The sequence below is a fragment of the Apus apus genome, chromosome 1 (genome assembly GCF_020740795.1).
Source record: "Apus apus isolate bApuApu2 chromosome 1, bApuApu2.pri.cur, whole genome shotgun sequence".
NCBI lineage: Eukaryota > Metazoa > Chordata > Aves > Apodiformes > Apodidae > Apus > Apus apus.
The window spans coordinates 159,672,500-159,692,642 of NC_067282.1; the positions used below are offsets into that span (position 1 = coordinate 159,672,500).

General features: G+C 39.2%; 1 protein-coding gene across 2 annotated transcripts in view; it reads left to right on the forward strand.

Annotated features, from left to right (window-relative positions):
• EEA1 (early endosome antigen 1) overlaps positions 1–9,852 on the forward strand; it is a 253,947-nt gene extending 244,095 nt beyond the window's left edge. For both annotated transcript variants that reach the window (XR_007889189.1, XR_007889190.1), the window contains one exon: positions 9,560–9,852. The gene's annotated coding sequence lies outside the window, so the exon portion shown is untranslated. The remainder of the gene's footprint in view (positions 1–9,559) is intronic.
• Positions 9,853–20,143: the final 10,291 nt, after the last annotated feature.

The window sequence follows — 20,143 nt, forward strand, 5'->3', positions numbered from 1 at the left end:
TACTGAATTCAGGTTACCTTTATCTCTCTCAAATGTTTCGCATGTCTTTCCAAAGTTACCTACAGGGCAGTACAAATTTTGTGCCGTCTTATATTTGTAACTGGACTACAACAGACAGACCAAGATCCTAAAAATAACTTTTTTCTTGCTTGGTTCTTAAGCAATACAGTAATGTGTTTCCTTCAGAAAGGCTGAGGCATCTGACCATCACTCTCATTCACTGTGGGTGCCGTGTTACATTTGGGTCTTCAGTCTTGGATTTTGGCAAGCCAAAGGCTGCAGCTTTTTTCCTTTCAGCCTGCCTGCGGATATGGTTTATTGTCCTTACACAGCTGACAGTAAGCATAAAGTGCTGCTCTCCAGGTCTTGTCTCTACCTAGATTAAAGGAGGCCTGTTTCTCTAGCACTTACCTAGCACTTTGCTTTCAGCAATCCCAAATAAATCTCTAGTATAATAAATAATTTCAAAATCTCTTCTTTGTCTTTGCCTCAGAGGAAAAATCATGAACAATACTTAGATATGCTCCTTACGCTTGCTCAATAATTTTCCTGTTCAATGAACAACTTCTTTTCAGGGCCAAATGGATTAAATACTCTTTGGCCTTTTTCTCCTGTGGGTCTAACTGACATAGTTTCTTCCTTTACATAGAGCAACCAATTGACGTATATCTAAGTTTAGCAGGAATTGGTTAGCTCTAATTCTAAAACTAAACAATAGAAACAATAAAATTGTTTATCAGCACTAAAGACTGAAGGCCATTCACTGTATCAATGATATTTAGCCTTTACCACGTCAAGCATTACTGATTTTGAATAAGGCAAACAGTTTTTGCTTGCACAGTAGGCACTCTGAGCTTTTCTATCTGGTCTCCACTGCAATTAACATTGAAATAATGATGTGTAACACGTTCATCACAGAGAGAAGACATGCAGTAAATTTCCAGAAAGACATATCTGGTGTGGAGATGAATTATTTATGCAGCTTAACTGTAGATCTGGGTAATAATTCTGTCATCAAATACTATCTCACCCACTCCTTCTGTCCTCTGCCAAAATGATAAAACCCCCCAAATTAAAATACAATTTTAAAATTCTAGAGCATTATTTTATTTGTACTTCCATGTCTTTTAATACGATGAATTCAAATTTGTCTGCACAATTTGACGTACGCATGTATGTAACACAAAACCTATCAGGCTAATGACAGGTACTGAGCTTTAGCATTAAGAGCTATACATGAATTCTACCTACAGAAATTCTTGAGTGATGCTTCTGCATGCACACATTCAATATTTTTTTCATAAATGAAAGCATCTTCCCTTTGTGCTCCTGTGATATTGCCCCAATATGCTTAGATGCTGAGTAGCTAGGAAGATGCGGTCACAAATTTTAAGCAGCAAGAAACTAAGAAAATTTTGAACATGGTGATTATTTCTGTCAGTTCTAATGTTCTAGCACTACCTCCCCAGCTATAAATTGTCACAAGTAATCCCAATCAAGAATGCCCATTTTCTGGATTGAATTTCCAAGTCTTAAATTCCTTATAAACCTGTACAAACTGCAAGTTTTCTTACCATAGCCTGTCAATCAGTATCCATATCTAGTCATTCTGGTTATACCTCTTATACCCCCAGCAGTGCATTATTTTTCACCTTAATTGCAATACAACAACAGAAACTTTTCACTTAGAGATTTTTTTAATGTATCTAGATTTTGTACAGAGTACCTTACTAATGCTAGTGGTGACATACACTACTCTTCTTGTTAAAGAAATATCACTATAAATTGAAATTTAGATTGAGTAGAAGATCAATAAAGAATTCTATCTATGGAGAAAATATGATATGGGGTATCTAGAAATGTCTCTAATCACACCCACCCACCTCCCCCCCCCCAGAAAAAAAGCTTATGGGGCTGGAATATCAAATGATAATTTGTGAAATCCAAAGTGCAATTACTTTGCATTTTTATTTTGTTTTATGTTAATCCAAATTGGTGCTTCATCTTCACACTCGTATGCCATATCTGGCAAGCACAGCTGTTCATGTGCATTCCAATGCATGTGCTTTTATTATTTTGACCTATTTAGACTTGTGTGATGAGGGAAAATTGAGCAGAATGCTTTTATGTGTGCATTTGAACTGGATGACTCTGTGTGTGTGTGCTTGTGTGCATGTGAGTGTACGTGTGCCTCTGCATGATGGCTGGAGACAGCTTGTATGTGCTGAGTGCAGAGACCAGGAACTCATGCATGTAAGTTAAAATTATGAATGTCTACTTTCAGCTTTATTGTTTTTCAGACAAGAAGTTTGGGCATGTTGTGTTTAGAATGAGCTTGCCTGGCATTAATTTTCTGCAGCTAATTTCTTTCAGTGTCTTATTTAAATTCATGCCCATTGCTGTGCGTTTGAAGCTGAAGGCCTCTCCTACATAATAATGCACAGCCCCACAACATGCCTCCATGATGCTGGTTGTTTCTATATGCAGCTGGAGTACATGTGGTGCAATGACTGCCCAGAGACAGCCTTCCCTGGCCCCTCCGGGAGCAGCAGGCTACATCCGTTCTGTACGTTCGCATTTACTTTTATGTGCTGAGGGTAAGAGGCTGTGGGGGAGAGAGAGGTGTTAATGATAAAATTAAGACACTGGACACAATCAGACCACAGAACTCAGTGCTGGACACCTCTGCTTTGTGAATCTCCTGGTTCAGTTTCCCATTCACAAGTCCCTCTCCTCCCTTTCCATGAGTGGGTAGCTGACAAGTCTGGGACACTCCAGGTTTGGTGTTAAAGAAAGGCTTAAATTTTGTTTGCATTCTGTTTCAGTGTAAGTTGTGTTCATGGTCAATGAAACTATAAATGCAATAAAAGTTGATACAATCATATTCCTATTTATATCTTTAAATTGCTTTTCTGATGGTTGAATCAGTATTTAAAGTTTTCCTGTTGGTTTCCAAACTTGATATCTAAGCTTGTCTTTTTTTCCACAGCACACCAAGAAAGGTTAAGTGCATTTTTTTAAATTTTACTTTTAGGTCTATTCTACTGTGAGAGAAAAAGCCTATTTTCAAAATAATGGATTTAGCAAAACAGGTAGATTTTCTGCCAATATTATTTGAACTTTACACAATTACCGGTCTTAAATTTTAACAAAGGTTTTCCTGCCTGATATCTATCTAATAATATATTACTTATATGTTTCTTGTTTCATAGTAATTGTGGATATGTTCAACAGTACAGTTTTAAATGCAATCTGCCAGACAACAGTTGTTTTCTATTAATCATCTTAGCTGAAATAATAGAAATACTTTAAATTGTGAATGCCAACTGTTCCTTTAAAAGCCAAAAGCTAAATATCTTCTGTGCCTGTCTGTTCATTTTAGTAAAATAAAATGAAAGTATTGTGATGATTAGATACTTTGAGGCACCTTACAGAAATGCTTCTGTGTTGCAGAACATAATGAGGCATTTTATTTTCCAGGAATTGCACAAATTAAAAGGAAACATAAGTCACCCAGGTGTGCTACATGACTCTGGCAGTGAAACATAATGCTTGATGGTAGCTGAGGCAGAACTGCTCATTTACAGTTAAACTTTTTTTAAAATTCCTTTTATTTTTAGTTGTGCTCCTCCTACTTATTTGAGAAAGGGGAAAAAAGTGGAATTTTGGTTTTCCAAAATTTGAAGTCCTTATTATGACTTACCGTGTTAATGACAACTGTGGGATTATATGCACTTTGGGGCAAAGCCACTTGAATTCAAAGAATTTAAGTCTGTGGATGGCGGCACAGTTGTGGGATCTTTCGGGAAGATGAAAGGCAAAGAGAGAGATCTTACTGATTCAAAGAATAGAGCCTTAAATTTGGAAATGCAAAGCTACTATCCCTGAAGAAAATACTTAATTTCATACTAATATTTTGTCCATCATAACTCTTTTTTGGAGCAAAAACATCCAGAGCATTTGGAAATCTCTGAATTTCTGATCGTAGCTCTTTATATGCCCCAACAGCTGGTTGCCTTTTTTAAACATGTCATGGATGTTAGAGATTTGGCTTAATCCCAGTTTGAAGTTTTCTTTCTAATCAAAGGTTGAATAGGTATTGTGCTTCCTACCTTACTAAATGCTTGCTGAGATTATCCTCTGTGACTTGCTATGCTTATTATCACTGTATCCCCAAAGCACTGTCCTCTCTGATGTGGTGCTTTCAGAAGTGTTATTTCATCATTGAAAAGATGGATTCCAAATGAAAAGGTGCTTGCTACAGAAATGACATTTCATCTCAGGAAGATAAAAGGAGCTGCCTGTGGCTAGGTCTGGATTGTGCTACTTTTCTTGCACTTCCCTATTGATTTTTGAGCTTCGGGCCTTCCTGTGGCCTAAAATGGGAGATAATGTGAATTCAGAGAGATTGCAGCCATAGAAAGAACAGAGACAGTGAGAGATGGGGATAAAGATCAGTTCTTGAAGTTATTAGAAAATTATGTCTAGAGAAAATCTGGGGCCAGGGAGAAAGGAGAAAGCAGGATTAAGGGTCAAATGGAAGGTGAGAGCAAGCCTTGAAGGGCTAGCTCATGTTATGGTCATCCATGATAAATCTACATCCTATCCCACTGAAGTAATGCTATAGGTAATCTGTCTTCTTGACAGTTTGTGGTAACGACAAAGTTTGAACTCAGTGGGTTTGGGATTCTAACAAAACTGGTTTGGTCTCATCCCCTGAAGTGAAAAAATGTCTTCCTGCAGTCACTTTATCAGTCACTCACTGTTCATAAGCCTTAAAAATGCTCTGACCTTATAACAGCTTTGAGTCAAGAGGTAAAGCAAGGGAAGGTCCATTGAGGAAAGGACATAGGAACTCACAAACTTGGCATCAGGATATAATCTGATTCTGAATAAAGTCACAATTACTCAGCTGTTCTGCACCAGTTCATTCAGCTTTACCCTGAGTTGTGAATGCCCTGAACTTGTGCCATGAGACCCTCTCAGCTCCGAGCAGTGTGATCTGCAATGCACCTCTGACCTGGTAGAACGTGTTGGCTTCACTCCTTCAGGAGTGCCTCCTCCACTGACCCACTCTGGCCTGGCTGCTAAACAGAATAGGGCAGGTCATCTCTTGCTCTATCATGGTTCTTTTAGTCCCTGTGAAAAAAAATTATCTGCTACTGAGTAATGAATTCTCGCTATAGTGTAAGTACCAAAGAACATTTAGGACCTAGAGGTGGTACCTACTATTCTCACAGACACAGGAGTTCCCCCAGCCTTCTGCTCCCAATTCCTTTGTGAAGCTGAGCTCCACCCTCTGGCCCACGTTCATATCTGGCAGAGTTAGGGTGATTTAGTAGGGTCACTGTCGGGATTTCTGAGAATTAGATTCTGTAGAAAATATACTGAAAGGTATTTTCTACTGAAAAAAAATGTTGACAATAAAGAAGCTGATGTTTTCTGCCAGCTGGGCCTGCTGAGCTGCCTGGCTTCTGTTGTGGAAGGGTTCCCTGGTATGCGCGGCTTCTGAGGCTGACACTCTCCTAATCTCTCTAAATTGATGGCTCCCCAGCTACTTGGCTTACAACGCCCTTGGCTCCTCAGGAGCTGGCAGCTTGGATGATTAAGTTTTTGTAGTGATTTAGTTCTATTTTCCCAAAAACATTTTTGGAAAATTCCTTGGCATTTTTTTGTGACAGAAGGAATTTCCATTATGCCATCCACATGCAAGGTTCTTCTTTCAGAAGAGGGCATTTCTGAGTGAGTGAGGAATTCACTTCCATTGTGGTACACCAGACACTGGGGATCTGTGTGCTTGCTCTCAGGCCTCTTAGTTGTTACATGAAATTGTGGGGCAGGACCAAGGATATCTGAGTTTTGACAGGTCTACAGTTACAGTCAAAACACAGTTTTTACAGATAAATGACAGCCTTTCATTAAACATATGTTTGACTTATCAGGTTACTCATTGCAGGTTAGCACAGATGTAACATAGTCATAAAGTAGTCCTTTGTACCTGCCAGTGCCAGCTCCAAGAAGAATGTGTTCTGGGGAAAACTGGGGGAGGTGTAAAGGCTTGAGGTCTGTTAGGCTGACACTCAGAAGCTGGTGTTTCTGGACCTCTCATTTTGCCTCAAAGAATTGCGTTTAAAATGGTACAAATTAGACATACCTCAATCACTATTCAGACCTAGATCCCCCAAACCAGGGAACTGCAGGATTTTTCATATTTGATGATCTAAATCAGCATTAAAAAGATTTAAGTCAGTCTTCCTGAACTGAGAGACAAAGCCAAGTGTAAATTAAACAACTGAATAATTTAAAGCAACACACCTGTCTTAAAAACAAACACAGTTGTTCTAAAACATTGTTATAATTTTTTAAAATCTTCATTATTTTTAAGAAGTGGGTTGGGTCCTGACTGTATTTCATGGTATAAAATATGAGATGAAGTGAGCCCTTACACAAAGAGTTTGGAATATAAATTTAAAATGCCACAGCAAATAAAGAAGACAGGCAGGAAGATTAATGGGGGAACTTGCTGATTTTGATCAGTAGTGGATTGAGGTCTTATCTCACATACTTACTCAGCAACTCAGAAAATAAAGGAAAGAGGGAAGATTTGAAAGGCTAATTTGGAAGGGTAACACAGGAGAACCATGCTTACTAGGTGAGGAGGACAACACTTCGTCACAACAATTTATTCAATCTTTTACTTTTCCTCATTGTTCTACATGTAGTCATAAGCCTTATGCTTTGGTGATCATTCAAACACTATTCCAAATTGTTAGAATGGTTCCTGTCATGGTTTTGGCTCATGCCAATTCCTCTTTGTCAATTCCTGAGCACAGGACTCAAGCCAGGGCAGGAACTAGTCCCAGCAGACACTGTGGAGTAGTCCATGATGTTTTGGAAGCTGAGCTCAACAATACGGACAGAGACACACCAAGAAGTTGGTCCTGGGAGCAGTGAGTGGTCCCGGGAACATTCTATAGCTGTACCCTGTGTATTCCCAGCACATTTCACATTGGCTTCAGTTACACTTGGAAGTGGAATAGTGTTCTCTTTATTAGATCTTAGAGTGTCAAGCAAAGGACTACTGTTATGGCTCACTGCCTGTGAAGTACTGGTTTGAGGGACTAACCATGCATCAAATTGACAGTCTATGGATGAAAAAGGAACAGAATTCAAGTTTGCAGTCTCTTCAGCGTAGGTTCTCACTTAGTCTCTCTTAACATTTCTTTCCCTTATTATTGACTGGGGAGAAAATGAAAATAATATCTCAACTAGAAGAGAAGACCTAGGTGTTTTGCTGTCAGCCCCGGATCATTTAGTTGATGATTCTCACATGTAAAACATGTGAAGCTGCTGGGGGCAGAGACCCTCTTTCCTAATAAATTGGCTGTTCCAACAGAGGCTTCAAAAAAGGAATTGCAGAGAAAATCTCTTTTGAACTGGGATAGGTTGCTCAGTGGTTAGAATATCTCCTGCAAGATAGGAGTTGTGAATTCAAAGTGTCTTTGATGTGCTACAATCGCTTCATAGGTGATGTTTTTTTTAAAAGTGTGGACATTCCCATGATCACCTGATACTAGCTGTGGGCAGAGTTTATCTGCTAGGTCCCACACCAGTCAGGGCAGAGAGATCATGTATGATATGGGCTTTAGGTTCTTTAGGCACATGATAGTTTGAATCACAGTACCACAGAAAAATTTAGGTCAGGAGAGAATCACGTAGTCCCCCACTCAGGGCAGGGCCAACTTCCTAAGCTAAGTCAAGTTGCTCAGGGCCTTGTGAAGGTGAATCACAAAGAAAGGAAACCCCACTGTGTCGCTGGGTCTCTTTCAGTGCTACCCTTACTGAAATGTCCCTTTTCAAAGAGTGTGATCACTCACTGCATTTTGTCCTTTTACTGTGCATCTCTAAGAATTGCTGTCCATGATCCCTTTAAGGCAGTGGAGGGCAGTCTCCTTCAGTCCTCTTTTCTCCAGCAAATAAATCCAGATTCTTTAGTCTCTCCTTTTCTGTGCTTTAGACCCATTATACTTGCCTTGGCCCTCTAGAAAACTCTCTCAAGTTTACCTAGTATGGAAGAGTCCCAAACTGTACACCATCTTCCAGATAAGAACTCATGAGTGATAAGAAAAGGGAAATAAATACTGCCTGATTTGGTGGCAATATTTTTGCCATATGTGGTTAGAATTCATTAATGCAATAATAATCTGCTTGTTCATGTCCAAGTTGTCCACCATGATACTTTAGAATATTTTCTGCAGAGCTGCTATCCAATAAGACAGTTCCCTATCTTTTGTCATATGAAGTTATTGCATCCCAGGTGCAGGATTTGTGTTTGACTTTATTCAACTTAATGACTTTCTGTCTGGCTCCTTTCTCCAGGCTTTGGGTCCTTTTGAATAACAGCCCTGCCTTTCAGTGTGACAGATGCTTCCTCCAGTTTGGTGGTATCCATGAGGTTCTGAAGGGTGCTTTTCCTCCCATTGCAGAGAAAGATGTTACACATATTACTCCACTATTGACTCTAGGAACACACTCAAAAATGGCCACCAGTTGTACTTCAGACCACTGAGGACAACCGTTCATGCCGAAGAGTCCAGCAGTTTTTCCCACTGACCTTGTGTTCATCCATCTAGTTCACATCTCCTCAGCTATGAGGACACTGTGGAAATGTGTGTCAAAAGCCTTATTGAAACCAAGGCAAATAAACTTTACTGCTCTCCCCTCATCCACAGTCTTTCATCATGGGCAACAACCAGGTTGGACAAACACAATTTTCCTTTGACAATTTTGTGCAGATTATTTCAATCCTTTATTACCCTTAGTGCACCAGGAAATAGCTTCTATAAGCTGTTACTTACCATGTCCTGTACTTCATCCACCTTCTGCAAAAAAAAAAAAAGGAAAAAGAAAAGAAACCTTGGAAACAACAGTAGCTTCCTTCCAGCCTCTGATGTAGTGATTTTAATGTGAAAAAAAAAGTGTTAACATGTAATTAAATATCCATATGTGCAGTGAGGAGAATAATAATGTTGGGTCTTTTTTTGCAACCTTGATGATACTCTGGCCATGTGTGTAATATGTGTGTAATGTACAGTATAAAAGGGTTAACAAGCAGGCTTTGTGCTGTTTCTCATTAGGGTGAGTCCAGCATTTGGCTTGAAGGCTTAGGGAGTATCTCATATCATCTGTGCACTGCCACACATGTAATTTGTTGGATAGGACTGGTTACATTGTGGAGATGGCATAGAAATTCCTAACAATCTTTCCTGCCCATAATAGTTTTCCAGAAAACAGAACATACTGCTGTCCATGCATGTTAAATCTTTGGATGAGCTAATATGAAATACTTCTGCTGTTCTAATTTCCTCTTCTGTGTATTTTTTCCTGGCTTAGAGTCAGTGACCTAATTCTTTTCCTCATTCTGTCCAAGGTTTTTCATTTTTTCTAAGCTATTCATGTCGGACTCTTCCCCATTGTGGAAATTGTGCCTTTTGTATCCACTTTGTATTAGCACTCTGGGACAATTGCATTGACTGCCCTGTTGCTGCTTTGTCCCCAGGCCAGAGGGTGGATCCCGATAAAGCAGAAAGGACAATGTACAGAAGATGACTTCCATAGGATGGCATCTACCACAAATGGTGACCGAGACCACCTGCTGGACCCACCGATGGAAGTTCTTGCAAACCTACATGAAGACCTTGCAGAGTTTACACTGGAAATTACCCAATTAAAAAGTAGCAGCTAGAAGATAGTAAGTTTGCTTTCCTAATGTGTTGGCTGGAGAAATAAACCAGGTAGAGTCTCTCTGTCTGCTTGCCTTTTAAAAGTACACAAAGACTTGCTCAAAACCTTTTTTGACAAAATGTATATGGTGCTACATTTAACTAAACAAAATATACAAACAAAAGGCTTTCATAATTGTGAAATCCTCAAACTAGTGCATGCACGTTTCCCAGCCTAGACTGAGGCATGCTTAGGCCAGTTCAAAGGCATGTAGAGAGCAGACCCAGCAGCTTCTCTGTCTTTGTCTTTGATTAAAATTCACTTTTTTGTCATTCCAGCACATATAGGAGGTTGATAGAAGGACACCCTTGCTTTTTTGTTTGATTTAGTTTCACACCTAGACCTCTATTTCTATTTCTATTTTGTTCTGTGTTTCCCAGCAGATACTACAATGTGGTTCTTTAGAGCTATCTGAATAAATATCTGCTTTCAGACTCAGACTTTTTGAAGATATTTTGTGTAAATGCAAAACAATCTATATGGCACCATTCATGGGCATAGTGTATTAACCATCACATAACCTGTTTTAAACAATATTCCTGTCTTGATAAGAATTGGTGTTAGCAGTATAATCACTGTTTATCTGGAAGAGAGAGAGAGGATAATTTAATTCAAGAAATAAAACCACACAAAATTATAAACATGCATTTCAAGTTTTTACCCTAGGAATAAATTGCACGTTTTCCACACCATAGGCAGAGACCTAAAACTAACTGTTAAGCTTTACAGAAATTGAATTCTGTAGCTTCAGCTGTAAGTTATACATATAGAAAAATATTTGCTTGATCTGTGCCTTGTGTTTATGTAGCCAAAATAATTTATTGCAGAAGTCTGTATACTTGGACTTTGTGACAGGCTGACTTTTCCAGTAAAAGGCCAGCTTTTCCACATTCCTACAGACATAAAAGAGCAAATAAGCTGCCTGCCACAAGTGCTTTACCACCTTTAATTCTCAAGCCTTTCTGTCAGTCTCGCTGACATTGCATGGCTCTGCATCTTCGGTCAGTCCTCCTCTTACTCCTTTCATTACTATTTTTAGGCTTAGGGTTTCCTTATGTGCTGGTGTGTATTTGTACACATTTTAAAGTAAGAGGAGCAGAGACCCCCTGGTTTGTTACCAAGAAAGCACTGAGGCACTTCTGCATCATTTTTTATGTTGGGAACTTATAAAGAAGGGAGTGAAAGAGAAGCTCCTGTCTCCTAGCTATTTTCTTCAGACCACTGTACTATTCCTTTTACTGCTGGCATTACAAAAAAAAAACAACGGAGAAAAATCTGTTAAAGATACATGGCATTAAAGATGGATTTTATCTTCTTATTAAAGATAAAATCGAGGAACATGCAATGTTCTGGCTTTGCTTTGCTTCTGAATGATGAAGCAACTCACAGCATGTATAAAAAGGCGTCTCACATTACAGAACAAAAAGCAACTTGGTTGCTGGCTTGTAAAAATGAAAGAAGAAAGTCTTGAGATAAAAGAAAGTTACAGCTTACCTCATAAAAAACTTGTTTGTTTTTGTGGGCTGTTTTTTTTATAGTTGTTTTTTTTTTTCTCCTTCAAGTTGAACTCTTGAAAAAGTGCAATTTCACTTAAATACATTTTGGTTCATATCACAATGTTAATTTTATTAAGCAATAAGACCAGACAGGGTTTGAATTATTGTGCAATAATTTATGCTTAGGTGCATTCTCAGGCATGAGCCTGAAGGCTGAGTGTTATCAAGTCCCGGAGTGTTTCCCATAAATTATATTGCAGGTTTCTGGTGCTGTTTTTTGTTTGTTTCTTTGTTTGTTTTGTTGGTTTGTTTTGTTGGGTTTTGTTGGGTTTTTTTTGTTTTAAAAAAAAGAAAAAAAACACACACAAAAAAATTCCAAGTGAGGGGGGAAAAAAAAAAAAGGCTGCAAGGATCTGTGCTCTACAGAGACCCCCACATGAAAACTCAGGTCGTCTCCTTCCTTGGGACATGCTGGGTTAGTAGTGGCTGTTGGAGTCATTAGAGGAGGTTCAGCCTCTGTTCTTATGTGGTGTTTTGGGAAAAGCTCCCACTGTCAAGCTGAAAAGGCTTGAACTTAGCTACAGGGTGGATTCTGGGATATCTGAGCTCACTATAGCTGCAGTTAAAAAAGCACATAGTGAAACAGATGAGAGCTGGTAAGAAACACACTTGGCTGAGATGATTCAGTTACTGAATAAATTCCCATAGAGATTATGGAATTTCTAACCAAAGTTTGCAACTAACTTTGATCTCACTGTTAGACTAAGTCCCATTTCTAGTGAAGGCCTCATAAACCTTCCTTTGAGAAAAAACTTTTCAGATGTCTCTCACAACCTTGATTATTTTTTTTACCCACTCTGGAAAAAAATGCACTGAAAAACACCTACAATCTAAGCAAACAGAGAAACACAGAAAACATAAAAGCAACAATAAGCAAACAAATATTCTTCAGGAAACAAAGTAAAAACATTGCTTGGGCGGAATTTTAACTGAAAAAAACAAAAGGTAGAACCTTTCTACAGATCAAGAGAAGTTTTAACATCTCTTCTGGTTTTACGTGGAAGGGACTAAGACACTATCATCCTCAGGAAGAACAAGCATTATAATAGTAAAGAGATAGCCTTTGGAGGTAAAGCAGCAGGTGAGAGAGAAGATTGAAAGGGTTGGAAGTGGAAGGCTGTGATGGGTTTTGGAACTTCTGAAGATATTTGCCCTCACCTTGAGAAATGAGTAAGCAACCAGAACATGTATTGTGTGCACAGAAAAGGTTGCTTTAAGAGCCATGAAAATCAGACAGCAACAACAGCCACACAGAAGCACTGAAAGGAATGGAGAGGAAGGTGTCATTCAGCAGCACCGAATGCATCTGAATCTCATCTTAATAAAATTGTCTTCCCAAACAACTTTTAAAATCCTTATCAAATACAGATTAAGTATCTTTTATTCTTTCTAATACTGAAGAAAAAATAAATAAAACCTAGAAAAAATGAGCACTTCCCAAACTGCCAGTGTATTTAACTCATACTAAATGAATGTGAATAGCGTATAGTTTTAACAGAGCATAGAATCTTTGGAGGCTTTCCTGACATCACCAACTTAAAACAGAGCTAGGCCATCTGATGAGCCTTTCAAGCACATATTTGCATCTAATTGCCAATACCTCTGAAAGCTTCAAAATTCACTCCAGATCAGAGTAAGAGTGTTTTTCAATGAAAATACTTTTTGAAATGTCTCAGTTCTTCCTTGGTCATATGAATTTCAAAGGAGTGCCTTTCAGGCAAGACAAGTTCCCTTCAGGTTTAAGCCATCAGTACCTCAAGCCCAAGCTAGAAAGGGAGGGAAAACCACAGGTGTCAACACAGGAGAAAGAAGGTGGGAGTCAGAGAGACAGAGAAAAGCAAAATAAATCTGACATTAAAATTTGAGACTGTTAGCTCCAATTAAGTACTGGGAACATGAGCAGGAGCTAGTAGTACTAAATGAGCAGTTCTCCAGTTGGTCAGATTTCCAGGAATATGTGCTACCGGAATAATGAAATGCAAAACAATTGATTTAAAAAAGGCTCTGTGAAATGTCAGGACACAATCCTTCTCAGTGGGGTGAGGCCAGAGGACGTGTTGAGGTCCTGTCACATCCCAGCCAGAGTGCCACCCCATTTGTTCCTGTCAATGTGTACAGCTTCAAGAGGGTACGCCAGTAGTGTGTCTACTCTCTGTTCTCAATTCAGGTGGGAGCCCCATGTTCCTCTGACATCCTGTTTCCAGAGGGACTCCCACCACAGGCAGAGGGGTGAAAGGGCGCTCTAGGGGATGTGGGAGGTTTGTCTGTATAAATAATAAAAAAAAAATTTTGGTGCAAACACTGGGCTGACTGAGAGTAAATATATTTCCCAGAAAAATTAGCCCTGTACTGTAAATATTAGTAAAAACTCCTAGATTTTTAACCCTCTGTCTGGCAAGAGTTTGCACTGCAGCTTTGGGAAAGCTGCTTTTCACACCTGCTTCAATTTCCTCCTCCATAAAATGGAACTGGGACTTCTCATCCCATAACATTTTTTGCACATTTGGTTTTTCCTTCCATTCCTCACAGGGATGAAATAAAGATTTTTGTACAATTATTGTTGGGTTTGATTTCTTGGTCTTTGGTTTCTTTTGTGGGTATTATTGTGTGGAGAAGGGTAAGTGGAGGAGAACACATCACCAAGTACTGTACTCCATAATTTAAGCTCAAGTCTGTATTTTTGGAGCAGGGCTAACACTCTTCAGCTAACATCTCCAAAATTTCAGCTAAGTGCCCTATGCACAAGGCTGTGGCTCTTAAACTCTTGAAACTCTTGAAATATCAAAAGCTTGGAACTCTGTTTTTTTTGGCTGCTGAAGAGTTCATCCAAACCAATAGTCTTCCATAAACAGGTAAGTTTCAAAAAACTAAATTTCTAATAAAATTCAAGTTTAAAAAATAATTCTTCATGAACTTTTACCCTTACTCTAAAACACAAGAGATACAATAAACGGTACTGGCATTTGCTGGAAGAGCTTGACTATTGTGTTACTAGACTAGCAAAGACTTCTTGAAGTGTGGAATTTTGAGGAGAAATAACTCTCCCTTCACTTACTCAATCTTCCTTTTATTGTAACAGAATCGAGTTCTCCTACAATATTGCAGTCTGCTCATACGACATTGCTCCCTTAAACCTCACGAGATGTCTGAATCCAACACGTGACTGATGGTTCCACTTCACAGCAAATAAACCCTCACTGCAAAACTCTATCCTTGGCATGTAAATGCAACTGACTCTGTGTCAGTGAGAATGAAAATAATAGGTTTTGGTAGGGTTTTTTTGCCATTTCAGACCACAGTTTTTCAGTCAGGTGTCTGTATATCGGTCTGTGCATTTTTTAAAATGCCTTTCCTGAAGTTCTTAGTTGTCCATTTTGTATCTTCATTACCTTACTTTTCTCATTTGTATGAATGTAATCTATTTTGTTTGCTGAGTTGATTGAACAGTGCACTGCATGCGATGGCATTGGCTATATGGCAACTTCAGCAGTACTTCCCTGTATCTTCAGTAATGTGGCCAAGACTTTGGTCACCACAGGACATAATTCAGAGTTAATGTCAGTCACTAGTGGCCGTGAACTCCTTGATCTATTTGTCATTGCCACGAATTGTAGTATGCCAATTACTGTTTATTTTGTGAGAAAATACAGGAACAGTGAATAAAGGAAATGCAGATGGTTCTCTAGAGTGTTCCCCATTTTGTTTCTGTTACCTTCGTACAAGCCCAAAAATGTGTCTTTACCCACGCATTCTCAAGTAATGATCTTGGTTCCTAGGGAGGAGCACTCAGCATGGGGAATGTGCAACACTGGATTCCATTCCTGGCTCCACAGTAGCCTCTGGATCAGAGGGCATTCCTAAAAATACCCCTTCCCACTTCTGGATAGTTCTTTGAGATCTGCAGTTGAAAAGTGCCACTGAAGAACTAGCTGCTAATTAATGTTTTTTACAGGTGGATGTTTTTAAAGTGTTATTTAAATTTCACCTGCCCTCCCTCCAAAATATACACAAAGGGGGCAGAAAGAGAGCGAGAACAAGAGAGAGAGAACCAAAGCCTCTGTAGAACAAAGGTTGATCTGGAAATGAGCAAAAATTTCTGCCTTTCAATGAACATCCTCGGTTAGTTGTGCCAAACCCATTCCTGATGCAAACTCGTTGCCTAGGGATGCTGTTGGGAGCTGTGGTCACAGTAGCTTTGCCAATCTTGAAGATTTTATTATTTTCTTAGTTTATTGCAAGAGGCTGTAGAAGAATAAAAAAGGAAGAATAGTTTCTAGTGATCCAATTGTAACGATTCTAAGCTACAGAAGATGTGGGGACCTAAAAGCCTTACTGGTGTCTCCTTTAAATGTGTATTGTTTCACAGTGGACCGTAATCTCTGTTTCCTTGATCCATTGGGCTGTAATGCCTATGAAAGAGCGGAATGGATGGGCCAATCAGAAATAAAGAGCCAAGAAAAGGTCAAAATAGTGGAGCACTTCACTGTATTTCTTGAAAGGTGTTGGGTATTAAATGTCAGATGCAATTTTTGTCATTAAAATGAAGTAACAAGCCACTAGTGTGACCTCTTCTTTGAATGATAGTCTTGTCACTTTTTCTAATGCTCTTTTTCCAGGGTTTAAATTGAGGGGGAACACTGCCTATCTTGTAAAATATTTAAATAATAGAGTACATTCAAGAAACAGAAGGAAAGTGACAATATTAGGGAAACAGAAAATCCCTTGTTTGATACTTGCTTTTCAAACTTGGCCTCCTAAAATCTGTTTTGTTGCACGGCAAACCAGATGCAAGGAGTTTAATACATACTGGTTGCATTAATGTTTTATTAAGTTGCTTTCCACTTTGGGTTTTGACTAAGCCCAGTTGACCCAGCAGTAGCAACAGGCTGGGTGGTGCTTATCTTAATATGGGAAGATATTTCTGTTTAGTAAGTAAGACAAAGGAAACATCTACTCAAAGGAAAGAAATTTGACTGCCTTTACTAGAAAGATTACTTCCCAGTTGAGGTTTATAACCTTTTACAGTGCGCAGTATTACATTTTATCATGTCTTTCTATACTGCCTCAGAGTTTTTTTGTCAATAAATCTTACACTTTCTATAGAAGATTCAGCTTGGTCATCAATTTGATGCCCAGTACCTTTCTTCTCTGGCAGTCCTTTATGCTGGCATGTCCTCTCTGACCTTTGTCAGCTCTTCTTTTAAAATTTCCCAGCATAAAAAGTTTTCTGGTCATTGAAGGGCACGTTTGGAGGAGTACATGATGAGACTGCTACTCTACTGTCACCCTTTCCTTATAAACATTCTGTCATCTTTACAGTGAGCACACTTACTGGCAGGGGTGCCAGAGAAAATAATCTGAAAAGATTTTGCTGGGAAAGCCAGGCCTGCTAAAGCTCTAATGAAACTCACTTCATTTATGCACAAAGGTAAATCAGGAAGCACAGAGTGAATGCAGGTGGGGGCACATTCCCTGTATAAATGACCCAACCTGGGTTATTTTCCAAAGCATCATGTTTCTACCTCATCCTTTAGGCAAACAATTTGTTTCTATTTGGGAGGGATTCAGCAAACAAATAAACTAGTTTTTCGAGTTAGTCCCATGATGTTATTGCTAGTTCTTCATCTTTACAATGGGGTTAGTGTTGGGTACATAGTTTAACTTGTAAAAAAAATGGAAAAAAAACCCCTCTTTCAGCTGGGGCAGAATCACAGCAGCCTGCCATCAGGACAAAAGTAATTTGTCCCTGACTGTACGGGAAGATAACCCATGGTGGGTTGCTGTTGTCAGAGAGACAAGGTCACAGTGACTATGTCCAGCCTGCAGAGCAGGCTCACACAAAGACACTCCCTGCAGCCTTGCTCCTGATGGTTTAGACTGGGAATTGGTTGTACACCTTTCAGCTTCCCTTCTTACCTCACACTTCCTTTTCCTTACCCTGAAAGCGCAGGCATGGAAGGATGGGCTTTCACACGTTGAGTTCATCTCAGTATGGAGTGAGGAAGGGATCACTATAGACATCAGAGCCAAGAGCTGTGGCCTGGGAAGTTCTCCTAGCTCCTCCTGTAAGGATGTATTGTAGACATGCCTCAACTGAGATTCATGTGGCAAATCTCTGTGCTGATACCATGTATCATCTCTTTTCCTCTAGACCCTTGGTTTCTCATATGCCTGGCAAAATAGTAGAGGTTTAACTTGGCCTTTTACATGCAAAGTCTGAAAGTCAGACACGGACAAGAGCAGAAAGACAACACTAGCTCTATCAAGAACAAACTGTAGATGCTATCTCATAGGAAAATGAATGAGAAATTGAAGGCCTAAATTATAAATAATGAAAAGTTAAACTTTTCTACTGTATTTTTATAGATTTTCAGCAGAAGACTGGAAGGGACTGAATGAAAAAGAGTGAACTTCATGTAATGGTTTTCACCTCTTACCCATTTTCACTCCATTGAGCTTTCCTTTTTTGATCCCTTCCTGAGAGAAGAACCCGTGGGTCGAGAAGAACCCATGGGTCTTTACACCCTTCCCGGGCTTTCCTGAAGTTGTTAAATTATACATGGCCTTACCAGTCCCCCCTGTGAGACTGCCTGGTATCTCCCTGCACTGCATCTCATTTTCCTTCTTTCTTTTTCATTGTTTCATGTTTAACAGTAAGACTGATTAGCAGTCTAGGAGCGTATCTTCCGTCAGTTGCTGTATAGATAAAAGCATTATCTCAAATAACTCAACACTGGTACAAGTTTTCTGCATGTGCAGATGTCAGACAAGACAACTTGCTGGGCTCATGTTTCCACAGCAATGAGCTTGGAGCTATGACTCAACGGCATAGAAATAAATCACATTTTCTCCTTTTACTGGTCTTTTCTCCCCTTGACTGTTTACCTTATGCACATTTTAAAGAGTTGCAGTAACAACACCTCAGGTGATTCTTCAACTCCAACAAGGACAATCAATAACATCTTTCATATCATATGAAAGATTGCTAAAGAGGTTTTTTTACAAATAAAAATTCCTTGCAAGTAATGGGAAAGGGAATAAGGGATGCTATAAAAATGAAATATGCTACATTTAAAATGCTTTCATTGTGTTTTTTTCCTTCCACATCTTTACTTTACAAGAAATTAGATTGTTTATTTTGGTAATTGTTGCTGTGAAGCTGATCAGCCTGAGATCTCTGTTCACACATCTAGATCTTATTTAAAAGTACAGTCTTGTACAAGACTGTGTCAACTTCCTTGGCCTACTGAGCTCATTTATTGTCTTTATTGTTTCAAACTCACGTTGCCAGAGTAGGCTTGAAACAAGTCTTGTGGGACAGATTTTTTCCCCTTGTACAACCCAGATGAAACCAGCTCTTCTTTCTGCACCCCTTTTCCCTTCCTTCCTTCATCCCCATCAGCAGTCATGGAGTTATGCCAACTGCAGACCAAAAGGGGCTTTTTTCCTATTCAGCCATCCAGGGGTTCATCAGAGAAGACCACAACAGTCAGCCAGTTGACCATTCTTATGTGGAGTATTGCAGAACATTCGCCAGAGCCTTGGTTTTTGGGATGTAAGAAAGCAAAGAGGGGACCTTCCCAGAAGCCTCCTGACTTGGCTCAGATGGTTGCCGTCCATTCGCTTCCCCTCCAGGCAACTGCAGAGGGAAGGCACTGAACTGTGAGCAGCAGTCGTTTCACTGGAGTGCAGCAGCTTCAAATTCCGTCCATGACTTTCTTATTGCTAAGCATTCTTCACCCCAGCAAAAGTATTTGTTTAATGGGAACCAGATTTGGGTCATAAAACTTAAACCTATCGAGCTTTATGTTAGCTAATGTTTACCTTATTGGTTTTGTTTTGTTTTGTTTTGTTTTATGGTTGGTTCTTTTTTTTTTTTACTCTCTCTCTGGTAAAAAAAGACATTGCTGTACAGGGAATGCAGAGAAGCAAATAAAGCAAAGGAAATCAGGAAATACTATGAACTGCATGTGACTCGCAGCTGCAGGATTCCTCACAATAAAGAACTCTGCCTCAACAAAGTGGCTTATGTGCTTTAACAAATATCAGCTGTTTGTTTGGGGTGTAATGAACAAACTAGAGCCAGAGTGACAACTGCTTCAAGTAATTATGAAGACAGCTTGCAAACTATGGCCCCACTTGTTTCAGATTCTAAATGACGACAGTTGGGCTGCTGTTGCTGCCAGCTTTATTTCTGAGCACTTTTATTTCCATATTTCAAAGGTCAGTGTGTGATGGTGATGGCAGCCAAAGAAAGTCTGTGTGAACGGTGTATGTGTGCCTGTGTCTTTGTGAGAGAGAGAGAAAATGTAAGAAAAGCTTTTGTCAGCATTACCAGTAACTGTTATATTAATAATAAACTCACAATGAACCGTTTATAATATGTTAAAACCTAGGAACATAGATGAGATTGGGGTTTCTTTGCTGCAGGCATCATTTATATGTGTAGCAAAAAGGACTTTGCCCTGAGGAATTTACAGGGCTAATGGTAGAGATGGAAGAACAATGATCCCAGGGAAACTCAATGTTGTTCTTCTACAGAGAGACATGGAAACATGAAATAATTTATCCAGGCACACAGAAGGTTTTACATCCAGGTAAAATCTGAACTGATTGAACCCCCCCTCAATCTCAGACCCTTGTTTAGGCTGCATCTTTTCCTTCCTCTAATACCTGTAAATTATTCTTTATATTGCTGTTGATTTATGTTTATACAAAAGCTGAAGATTTTTTTGTATATAATAATAATCTAAAAGAACCAACCTTTGTGCTGAAGAGAATACCACATGTATGGAAAAATGCCT